Source organism: Acomys russatus, chromosome 8 (genome assembly GCF_903995435.1).
Source record: "Acomys russatus chromosome 8, mAcoRus1.1, whole genome shotgun sequence".
NCBI lineage: Eukaryota > Metazoa > Chordata > Mammalia > Rodentia > Muridae > Acomys > Acomys russatus.
In genome coordinates, this window is record NC_067144.1 from 7,891,736 (window position 1) to 7,903,987 (window position 12,252).

The 12,252-nt window shown below is 46.2% G+C and overlaps 1 protein-coding gene across 4 annotated transcripts in view; it reads right to left on the minus strand.

Annotated features, from left to right (window-relative positions):
- Tbccd1 (TBCC domain containing 1) overlaps nt 1-12,144 on the minus strand; it is a 38,965-nt gene extending 26,821 nt beyond the window's left edge. For 2 of the 4 annotated variants that reach the window (XM_051150762.1, XM_051150766.1), the window contains exon 1: nt 11,688-11,935. The gene's annotated coding sequence lies outside the window, so the exon portion shown is untranslated. The other 2 variants (XM_051150765.1, XM_051150763.1) reach the window with 2 other exon arrangements.
- Nucleotides 12,145-12,252: the final 108 nt, after the last annotated feature.

Genomic DNA, 12,252 nt, shown 5'->3' on the forward strand with positions numbered 1-12,252 from the left:
AAACAAAAGTAAAATGAAAAGCTGTTCCTGAAGATTTGAACTTGTAATTTGAGCCTGAGGCTCAAGACCAAGGGGTCCTATCAGGAGGCAGACAGAGATGGGTGTGAACAGGGCTAAGGAGAGGGAAAGCATCAGTGAAAGGGTTCTCTGTGGCAGTGCACAGGCTGACAGGGGCTGACATGCCTGTGCTCAGTCCTGGCACAGAACTTCCAGATTTGTTATATACAATAACATAGCACAAGTGGGGCCCCACTCATATTCCCGCCACTAAAGGAAAATTAGTTACTTCGTGGTTTTTGTTTGTTTGTTTGTTTGTTTGTTTGTTTTGTCTTTTTTCTAGACTGGATGCTACTTTGATTTTGAATGTCCTTGGCTGTGGTACATATATACAACTCTATATTATTTTCAAGGTATCCACAGGCATTCTGAACGTACTCCAGTTTACTTTCCCAATACTTAATACTACTCAATTTTTCATAAAAACAAGCTGGGTAAAATACTGATGACTGTTCATAAGGATGGACAGAGGGATCTATTTACTTCTTACTCTCCTTTATCTTTAAAAATCCGATATTTAAAAGTCTGAATGTTTCAGCTATTACTATAACGCTCTGATTATCATCTTTCTGTATATCATGCACTATGAATTGCTTCCCAGAGATTTTTAGACGTGCAATTTAAAAAATAAAAAATGACATTTCTGGAACTCCTGACGGAGTCCCCATTCCCAAAACAACTATCACACTGAATCATTCATTGTCTAACTCAAAACCCATCTCACGAAGCACTTCTTAGCGTTAACATCACTTGAAAAGAACTTTCTATATAGCCAGTGAGAAATGTTCTATTATTGCATTTTGAAAAGAAATAATTGGGCAGCAGAAATGGCTCAGTGGTTAAGAGCACGACTGCTCTTCCAAAGGACCTGGGTTCAATTGCCAGCATCCACGTGCATAACCACACAGACAGCCAAAACATCCGTACACATGAAAATAAGTAAGTATGTATTTTTTTAAAAGAAATAATCGACAGAGCACTTATACGCCCTGTGGGGTGCTTATGTGGGCAACAGGATCCTAAGCGTTCGTTCTTTCATCCCTTCTACTCACACAATCTCCTGTATTTCCCTCACTTCACACAGGAAGCTTTGAGAAGTTAGGGGACTTGTCTAAGTTCATATATTTAACTGGCACACTCTGATTTAGGGTTCTGGACTGCTTTGAGAACTTCATAGCTACAAAAGTACTTTGGGAAGTCGTACAGGGACAATAGTTTTAAATGAATGGGTCTGTAAGAGGATGACAACCCTTAGACACGAGATCCTTTAAGTACCAGACGAAAGGACGAAGAATGAGCAACTTAAACGAGGGGTGTGGGGAAGTAAACCCCTACTAAACATCTACGGCGGTCCGGTCCAATCCAGGAATTGGACCAGCACCGTCAGGAAGCCCTCGGTTTTCTCCAAAACGGACAAGGTGTCCTGGAGGCACTAGGTGCTGGATGCTGCCGACCCCTGTATTTTGACTGAGCTCAACAAGGGCAGGTGAGGCACCACCCCGAGGCTGCTACCTGGGCAGCGCTGGCTTGGGCGGGTAAGCCAAGCGCTTCCCGGAGGTCGGCCGCCCCGCCGCTGTCCCCCGTGGAGGGGAAATAGCCAAGGGCGCAGACCGAGTTGGCGGGGCTCCGGGGCAGCCAACCCTCCCTCCCCCAGAGGCCGCAACACAGTGAGCAGCAGCGCAGCACTCACCACCACCCATCTCTTCAGCTGCAGGCGGAGCATCCCGTACCCCGCGCCGCCGCCCAGTGCGCAAGCGCCGGGTCTTCCACCACAGAGGCCTGGCGGACCGCGGCTAGAGCGGCCCAGGACAAGCTGGTTCCAGGGGGCTGGGAATTTTCTTGTGTTGTGCCCTTCACCTTTGGGAGTAGGATGTTTTCTATGGCTCAGTATAATTGTGGTCCTCCCACGCGGCTGGTACTGACGGGTAATTACAAGGATAACAGCCGATTATAGCTACTTTGGGGTGGGTACCTGTAAAGTTTCTCTAGTAAACAAAACCGAGGGTGGAAAGGCAAACTCAACCCAGTCCTAAGGTTGACGCTAAAGTCAGATGCCATGGATATGACAGGAGAGCCTTGGCATTAGCTCCTTAATTCTAAGTCCCTGGCTAAGTAAGCCCCAGCCTTCAGGAGGGTCTTTAGATTCCACCAAGAAGACGGGCAAGGAAGAAAATTTCCTCTTACTGACTTTCAATATTCTTGCTTTCCTAACTAGGAAATAACTATTCACAGCTTCTTTGGGTGATAGAACATAAGAAGTAATAGTTCTTTAAGGTAAGTTCCCTCCTCCCAGTGAGAGGGAGGGGCGAGAGCTTAAAGAGAGCTTCCCGCAAAGTACTCTTAGAAGAAAACATTTGAGGGGAGGGGAGACCACGCGTGGTTAATTTTTTGCCATCTTGACAAAAACTGAAGTCATCTAGGAAAGAGGGAATCTGAATTAAGGCCTTCCTCCATCAGAATTGCTTGGGGCCATGTCCAATGGGGGCATTTCCTCGATTAATAGTGGGAGTCTAGCCCACTGGTGGTGCCACCCTGAGCAGGTGGACTTGGATGGCATAAGAAAGCAGGCCAGGCAAGCGTTTGGGAGCAAGCCTGTAAGCAGCACTCCTCCATGGTCTCTGATTTGGTCCCTGCCTTGAGTCATCCTTGTTCCCCCCCACACACACACACAAAAAAAAAATTGGACTGTTACTATTAGGTCAAATAAGCCCTTCCCTCTCCAAGTTAAGTCATAGTGTTTACCACAGCAACAGAAAGCAGACTAAGACACCAGAAACCCCCTCTCTTCTGGGTATTCAACAAGAGAGGAGCAGGAACCATTTAAGATCCCTGTCCCCAAACAAATACCCTAAGACTACATGCTGAACCCAAACAGCAGATTTGCAAAAAGCCTATTCAGCAAGGAGCAAACATATTCGGAGCCAGGGTTGGCCTGGTTTCCAGTGGAGTGCCCCAGTGGAGGAGGACCTGACAGTATCTGCTGCTTGGCTCCTGAGGACAGGCCCAGCACTGTGGCAAGAAGAGTATTCACAACCCTGAAGGGCTGCCCAGCACTTGGGACCCCTCCTGGGAAGGACAGCCAAGTGCCAGGATCAGGATCTGTGGCTCGACCTTGCAAATGACTGTCTACGGGTGTGCCTGGCACCTAAGAGCCTAGGAAGGGAAATAGGACCCAGGCTGGTACTGGTGATGGATCAAGAGACCACAGTCACCCCGCTCTCTTCCCTTTACAATTATCTCTTTATTTAATACACAGGATCAGTTTACAGGCCTGTGTTGTTTTGTTTTTATCCCCGCCCCCCATTTACTTCCTTTCCCACTTTCATTTTGAAAGGCTTTCTCAAAGAACACAGGCTGGCCTGTTTGGTGGGATCTCTGAGTCTCCCGAGAGTCCCAGCTGTTTCAGGTTGTATGACTGCATTCCTTCTCTCTTTTCATTCCATCTTTAGCCTGAACAGCACCATCTCCCCTCCGGCACTCACTGCTCACTCTTATTTACTCTTCCCACCTCTAGTTTTAATCATCCCAACACTAATCCTAATTCTTAGCCGTCCTTATGGACTAATTGTGGTAGGGGACTGTTATCCTCTAAGCATGCTGTGGCTGTTGGCCCTAAACTCCCAGCAGCTGTGACCATCTGCAAAAGACCTGCACAAGGTTGGTGTCCTTCTTATGGAGAGTGCAAGGCTCCTGAGGCCTCAGGATACTCAGGCAGTTAATAGTTGCTAGGGTGGAAAGAATGACTCAAGAAGTCAAGCCTGCTCTGGAGATATATAATATATAGGCAGTGCACAATGCTGAGAGGAAGAGATTTTCCTCAAGGTGCAGTCACTTTTAAGTTGTCCGTGCTCCTGTTGAAACCTCTCACTCATGTTCCTGTAAGCAACCCCAATAAATTCACTGGTTATCGTGCGAGACTTCTTGTATGTGATTTTTCTTTTTTTTTTTTTTTTTTTTTTTTTTTTTTTTTTTTGGTGGTGGTGGTGATGGTGACCTATGTGGCATCAACAGACATCTAGTCACACTCCCAGAAAAAGCTCACACAATGCTTGTTGCCCAAACGTGGGACATGGTGGAACCAAAGAGGACTTTGTAAGGAGCACTTGCACAGCACTGAAGCAGGGACTGGGACAACCCTTCCAAATATGGGACAGGATGGCATGTCTTCTACTGTCCACACGCCATGGGTAAAGACACACCACGGGATCTGCTGTGTCTGAAGGAGGGGTGGCTGTAGATCTCAAGGTGGCCATCTTCCTCAAAAAGCTATGGAGTGGCCTGCCTCCTTGACAAATGGGTCCACTGAGTGCGGATTAGAGAATATGCTACCTTCCCCCCAAGTAGCATGTAGGGGACAAGTCTTCAAGCAATCTGGAGCCTGGGCCTTAGCTAGACAGTAAGGTACGCAACTAAGGTGGAGCTGTCTTCCCAGAAAAACTGAAGTCAAAAAGGAAGAATTATAAGAAAGAAACATAAAGATGATACCCACATTCACCTCTGCACTGGCAGGAGAGGGGGTAGTGAGAGACAAGGAGATGAAGCACTGACTTGATATTTCTTGTGCTGTCAGGAGCAAGGGATAGAGTACAAGTTCTATCTGTAGTAAATAACTTTCACCATATTGTATTGCTGTGACGAGACAGCATGAGCATGGCTACTCCTATAAAGGAAAGCGTTTAGTTGGAGCTTGCTTACAGTTGCAGGTTTAGCCCACTATCATCATGGGCGATGGTGCCACACAGGCAGATACGGTGCTGGTGACGTAGCTAAGAGCTCCAGATCCACAAGGAAGAGAAAGCACCAATTTTGAAACCTCAAAGACCATACCTACCCAGTGACACACCTCCTTTAACAAAGCCACACTTACTCTGACATTCCCTCCTACTCCATCCCACTTGAGCCTGTAAGGACCATTCTTACTCAGACCACCACATTCCACTCCCTGGCCTCTACAGGCTTGTAGCCATATCATAATGCAAAAATGCATTTAGCCCAACTTCTAAAATCCCCATAGTCTATCACAGTCTCAACCATATTTAAAAGCCCAAAGTTTAAAAGCTCTCCTGAGACTCATGGCAACCTTTTCACTGTAAAATTAAAAATAAAAAAGCAGATCACATGCTTCCAAACAACAATGGCACCGAATGTACGGTATCACTCCAAAAAGGAGGAAAGAAAGCATGGTAAGGAAATACTGGACCAAAGCGAGACAGAAAACCATCAGGAAAAACTCCGCATCTCCATATCTGATGTCAAAGTGCTCTCCCAGTCTCCAACTCCTTCCAGCTTTGTTGACTACAGCAGTCAGTAGGTGTCCCACCACTTTGCTATCTCAAAAATCTTGGGGTCTCCAAGGCAATCCAGGCTTCGCCTTCACAGCTTCGGGTAATGGCCTCTCTGGGCCTCCATGCAGGGACACTCCTGACATTCCTTTCCTCAGTCATGGAGGGAGAAAACTGCTTTCCTGTATCCTTGGCTCCAAAGCCAGACCCATAGGGCCAAGCTGCCAAGTTCTGCTGCTTGCTAGGGCTGGGACGTGGTCCCTCTTTCAATTACATCTGCATCAGCTTTCTGTTGTAGATGGTTTACTTCACTGCTTAAGCTTTCCTTTCATTCCTTTCCACAGCTGGAGGCTTATCTGGCAGAGGCCTTGCCCCGAGGTCACCACTCCCTTTATTCCATTTAGCATCAGGCTTTTATCTCCTTTAGCTTAGACTTAGCTCCATTACACTGCCTGGCGCTCCTTTTCTCCTCAAACTGTTCATTTTGTATTTTCCCCTGCTCAGCTTACTCTTTTTTCGTTATAGATCTGCGTCAGAGTAACCACTAACAACCACACAAGAGTCAATACTTGACTGTCTTAAAATCTCCTCTGCCAACGCATTCATCAAAAAACTCTTCAATTTAGCCTCAGGCAGACTTTTTTAGACACATCCTTTGCCAAAATATAATGAGAATGGTATCTAGGCCACTTGCTGATAGTCTTTCCCTCTGAAACTCCTTGAGCTGGACTCCCCCCCCCCCCAAGAGTTCAAATCTCCCTCAGTGCTGTCTTCTAAGCTCCTACTAGAATGGCCCATTACGCCCAGACACCAGCACATTCAACTGCTTCCCTAATCTGAAGTCCAAAAATGCCCACTCCACCAAAAAGAAGCATGGTCAGGTCATCACAGCAACACTCGGCTCCCTGGTAACAACTTCACTCTTAGTCCCCACATTGCGCCCTTGGGATCCCAAAGCTGGAAACCCATGATAAGTGAATAATGAGGATGAGGCAGGAGTGACTAAGATACCTAACCATCAGGCCTAGCCTTTAATACAGAAAGAAAACTTCATTGTACCGCTTACAGACAGAGGCCTTACTAATGTCCAATAAACTATGATAATCAGGGAATATTCTGTCACTGAACTGTATGACTTGAGAATGAGTTTTTAAATTGTGGGGTGTGGGTGTGTGTGTGTCTGTGTGCCTCTGTGTCTGTGTCTGTCTGTCTCACTCTCTGCTTCCTGAGTGTAGGTGCACTGTGGTCAGGCACCTTTCTGTTCTTACTATTATCATGCCTTCCCCTCCGGACAACCATCCCTTTGGAACTATGAGCTAAAATAAGATCTTTCTGCTCTAACTTTTTTTTTTTTTTAAATCACAATAACAGAAAAAAAACTAATACAGGAAATGATGCCAAAAGTGGAGTCATTGCTGTGGTAAACCTGACCACATGTTCTGTAGAATGTCAAGGTTTCAGAACTCTAGGCTGGAAAAGCATTGAATGCTGGAAGCAAAATGTCATGAGTCATTCTTGTGGAGGCCAAAAGACAGCAATGCTGAAAGATCGAGACAGTGGAGCCTGGATGATCCTCAGGAGGGGAACAAGGACTCTGCTAGGACTTGGACTGGGGCATTAGTGCAATGTTTTGGCACGGAATCTGGCTGCATCCTGCCCCTTTCCTAAGAATCTGAGTAAGCCTGAGTCTAAAAGTAACTGACTAAAATTTCAAGGCAGCCTAACACCGAGCCTGTTGCATGGTTTTTACTGGTTACTCTGATGTAGGCCTACAATAAAAAAAGAAGTGGGGTCGAAAGAAATACATGTGCAGTTTGGAGAGGAAGAAAAAGCAGTGAGAAGCTTAAATCTGCCTCCAAGGCATGTCCCGGAAAAGAGGCAGTAATTGCTAAAGGGATTACCGTATTTTTCAGAACATTAGATGCACTTTTGCCGCCCCCAAAAGTGGTGGGGGGAAATTAGGGTGCGCCTTATGGTCCGATTGCTGTTCTTACTGTTTTTCTTGTTTACTGCTCTAAAAACTGGGTGTGTCTTATGATCAGGTGTGTCTTACAGTCTGAAAAATACAGTTAACACCATTAGAGAGAAGCATCTTGCCCTGCACAGCAACAAAAGGAGAGGAAGGAGTCCTGAGAGCAACGCCTCAACTTAGGTCCCGACCTGGGAGAGGAGAACTCCTCTGGTCTCCACTTCATACCTAGCAAATACCTGGGTAAGTTTTCACCAGCGGCTACACACTGAAGCTGTTCCAACAGTAGTCCCGGGGGCTGAGGCTCCATCGCCAGCTGACAGAAGAAGTAGGTAGTATCATCCACGCCATACTGGCTTTGGAAACCCGAAAGATACAAGACTGCAGAGGTCATGGATTTGTTTTCCTTTGAACTTTCTGAGCCCTAGTAGTGTGTGTGTGTGTGTGTGTGTGTGTGTGTGTGTGTGTGTGTGTGTGTGTGTATCAGGTTGAGAGTCCCTGAGAAGCCACTGTACGAAGCTGTGAAGATAAAGCCTGGGTTGTGATGGAGTCCCCAAGATGTCTGAGATGTCGTCATCATAGCGCATTGAGCATGAAGGGCTGCATACAGAGTGGGACGCTCCACCCAGCAGGCAGCAGAGCTGGGGGGGGCAGTTAGGCCTTGGAAACAAGTCCCAGGTAACAGAAATGGCAGTAAAGGGGTTGTTATTTTCTCTCCTGGACTTTAGTAACATTTTGGTCTGATCTTTCATCACTATGCCCAGGGTTGACCACCTCCTTAAGAGCTGTTGGCCAGGCGTGGTGGCGCACGCCTGTAATCTCAGCACTCAAGGAGGCAGAGGCAGGTGGATCACTGTGAGTTCGAGGCCAGCCTGGTCTACAGAGTGTGTCCAGGACAGCCAAGGCTACACAGAGATCCCTGTCTTGGAAAAAAAAGGGGGGGGGGGGAAGCCCCTGGGCCCCCACCCCCAAACAATACAAGCAACTGAGTGCCTGAAGAACTAGACGGAAAGCCCCTACCACTGAAGACATCACATACTCCGGTTGCAGGTCATGGAGAGATCAAGCTGGGATTAAGCTGGAAGCTTTCTCCCTGTGGGCTACTTCTCAGAGTGCTGAATGCTGTCATTAACAGCCTTACCCATCCACATGCCTTCTGGTACAGCAGTCACATGGCTGCAGTAAAGAAGACCGACTTCTTTTCTATTAGACTTAAGGCCTGCGCCACAGAAAGAAATGGAAGAAATTCATGGCTGCGACTGTAAATCCAGTACTTAAACCTGGTCAAAAGCCAGTGGCTGGGTAGACCATAGCCCTAGGCGGGAAGCTACTCCTGTGAGTTTGCTAAGTGAACAGGATGCACTGGTCCACTTGTCTTTTACATGCTTATGTTTATGCCCAGATTACTGTTGCTGTCATCTCTGAACCACGGAAGCTTCTTTCTGCAGTGGGCAACAGTTCTGAAGAAACAGAAATGGCCAAAGTAGAAAAGTGTGACTCCTGAACGCTCAGCCCTGAATGGGCCATGTATATCACCAATATCTACGTCATCTATACCTGTATCATCTGTATCACTTACATACCCACCCAAGGCTCCAAGAACACAGAAGATGGAGAAGACTCAGAAGGGAGGAAAAGGCCGTTCCGGCGTGGTTGCCATCTTCCAAGCATGACACAGCTGTGGAGCTCTTGAACTCTAAACAGCTGTGATTAACTGCAGGCGATCTGCACGCCCTGTGCTTTTCTGTAAGACACCAGCCCACTAGTGTTCTGTTCTGCAGGCTGCCCCTCTGAGGATGTACAGGCAGTTAACAGTTGCTGGTGGAGGGGCTCACCGGGCTGTGTGCCTCCCCGAGCATCTGCATGCAGTTAACAGCTGGTAGGAGAAGCTTCTTCAGTGCTGCAGGGGCGAAACTGCTCATGCTGCTAAAAGTGATTCTAATTAGGACCCAGGCTTACGTAGAACTGTTTCTCTGGCGGGGTGAAAAGCCCACAGGTAAAGTTCATACAACACTAGTCTTACTCTGCTGCTTTTCTTTCCATTCATATTCACAGTAAATATGCCATAGTGAACTATCTTAGCTCTTACTAGTATCTTAGCACTTAAGGGTACTTAGTACTAAGTACTACCCTAAGTACTTAGGTATCCCTTTGCATCCAGAATGACTGGAGCTCAAGGGATGGCTTGCTTTTTGTTTTTCTATTACTGTATTTTCATAGTGAGCCTACACTTTGATAATGATTATTTTTACAGACAATATCTTTGCTCTCAGGGAAGTTTGGGTATTGTAGCTAGTACTCCAAACGCATGGGCCAAGGCTTGGAACCATACATTTTAAGCTTTGAAAGATAACAACTGCCAGCCCAGACTATCATATCCAAGCTACCTGTCATAACTGAAGAAGAAAGGAGGCCTTTTCATGATAAAAAAAAAAAAAAAAAAAACCAGACTAATGGAATTCATGGCCGCTAGGCTAGTTCTACAGAAGGAATCCTTCACAACGGAGACAGAAGTAAACATACCCACAAGGCCAACAGAAAGAAAAACCACCAAGGAACTAAAACTAAACAAGCAAGCACAGGATACCACCTAATATTACATATTAAACAAAACGATGGGAAATCAATACATACAATATATTGAGACTTGAATCTTAATGATCTTGATTCCCCAATCAAAAGACACAGGCTAGCAGATTGGATTTAAAAGGGGGGGGGGGGGAGGGGTAGGAGATCGAGCTTTTTTGTTCCCTCAAAAAAATGCATCTCACCATCAAGAACATTACTCACCACGTTGGGGTGAAAGAATGGAAAAGGGTATTCCAAGGAAATGAGCCTAGGAAGCAAATGGACGTTGCTCAAACCGAATCTTTGCAGAAAAGATAAGGTCGCCTCACAATGACAAAGGGAACAACCAATCAAGATATTACTATTCCAAAGCATATATTCCCCAAGCCCAGGTGATCCCAATTATATAAAACAGATACTACCAGGACTAGACACAGACACAGATTAGCCCCAGAATGGGGGAGTTCAATAGCCCACCCTCAACAATACACAGACGACCCTGACAATAACTAACCACCGGCATTAAAGAGCATCCTAGGCCAAACTGACCTACCAGACATCTACAAAGCATGCAAACACCACCTTCTCAACATCTGAAACGGATCACAGAACAGCACACAAAGCGAGTCTTTTTAATGCTGAGAGGGTTTTGGCAAAACACCTTCATGCCAGCCCTGCTCACAGTAGCCAAGTCACAGAACTAACCTAGGAGTTCCACAACGGATTAAAGAATGTGATTTACATACACAATGTGTTGGTTTTTTTTTTTTTTCAGCCATTAGGAATGTAGTTATGTTATCTACAGAAAAACAGATACAACTGGAGATGATAACCCTACGGGAGTTAAGCCAGTCTCCAAGAAACAAATATATGTTTTCTCTCATTTGTGGTTCCTAGGTTTTATATAGGTACTTAAAATCACTTATGTATATATTGCATGAAAGCAGAAGCAAAACTGCCTAGCGAAACAAAAGGAATAACAGGACAGAGAGAAAAGAAAGGTAAGAGGGTACATGGTAAAAGGGAGGAAATATTATTATATTGTATAATTTGCTTATACAAGAAAGTACCATATACAATGAATGTACACCACGAAAAGTTTTTAAAAGGAGGAAGCCGATTCTTCTAGAACACACTAAGATAGTTAATGGGTGACGATACAGATCATTAAACAGCTTTGTAAGTTAGCAGAGAGTTGCCATTCTACTCTGAGTGCAATGAAAAGCCATTAGAGCCATTAGAGGCTTTTAAGCAGGAGAGTGACATGACTTGCCTTTTTTTTTTTAAGTCACAAGAGCACTGGGGAAATAATTCGGTCATAAAGCTTGCCACTTACTTGCTGTACAAGCAGGAGGCTTTGAATTCCACCCATAGCAGCTGCAGGAACAAAGGCCTGAAATGTCAGCACTCTGGAGAAAGACAGAACCTTGGGCTCCCAGGTCCCCCAGCCTCCTCTGTGATCCCCGGGTCCCTAGTGCGCTCCTGCATGCACACAGTCATGGGAGGGAGCGCAGAAGTATTTTAAAGTATTGTATCGAGATATAAAGTTTGGAGGCAGGAAGATCGGTTAGGAGGCCTTTGCAAGGACGAGATAACTATTATTTTGGGCGAGAGATGAAGAAGTGGAGATATAGTGGGCATATTCAAGATACGGTTCGTTGATAAAGATCCGGACAGGCTAAACAGAGAGGCTTTCCTAAACAGCTAGTTTTCTGTAGTAAACTGGAGAAAAGAATAACCAATTGAACAAGCTCTACTCCTACAAGTAATAATGGCTTTTATTGATTGCATACTTACAACGTGCAACTTACAGAAAATGCTTCAGTTGATTTCCAACATTGCCAGTGAACGCTTTGCCTTAGTTTTCTCAAACTAACAGATTCGGAAGCGGGACGGGGGATGGGGCTCTCTCACCGCTACGAAGTGCTGGAAGCCGATTCTGAACTTAAGTCGGTCTCCACGGCGGCTTCCTACAAGGAACCATTTATAATCAAACCATTTGTAATAAGTCTGTTCTGCGAGATCGTGTCCCTAGGCAAGATGCCCCGTGTACAGAGTGTATCACCTCTCCGGGGTAGCGTCCCGGTGATCGCGCGCATGTCACGTGCACACCCGACGTAGGGTTTCCAGATTGGCAGCCAAGTTAAGATCCCTCGCAGGCAATTGGTCAGAATCGGGAAGTAGCTGCCCGATTGGTGGACATTCGTGTTTTCTCGCAGCGCGCTCTTCGCCACCGGTAAATTTCTGCTTTTCGCAGGAGCTTCCGGGCGGCGCGGACCTATGACGTTGCCTCTCCCCATTGGTCGGCAGCTGCGGGTGCAGCTCCGCTATCGGATTGGCTACCTGCGCCGCCACGGAGGTGAAGTGTACCGCGCT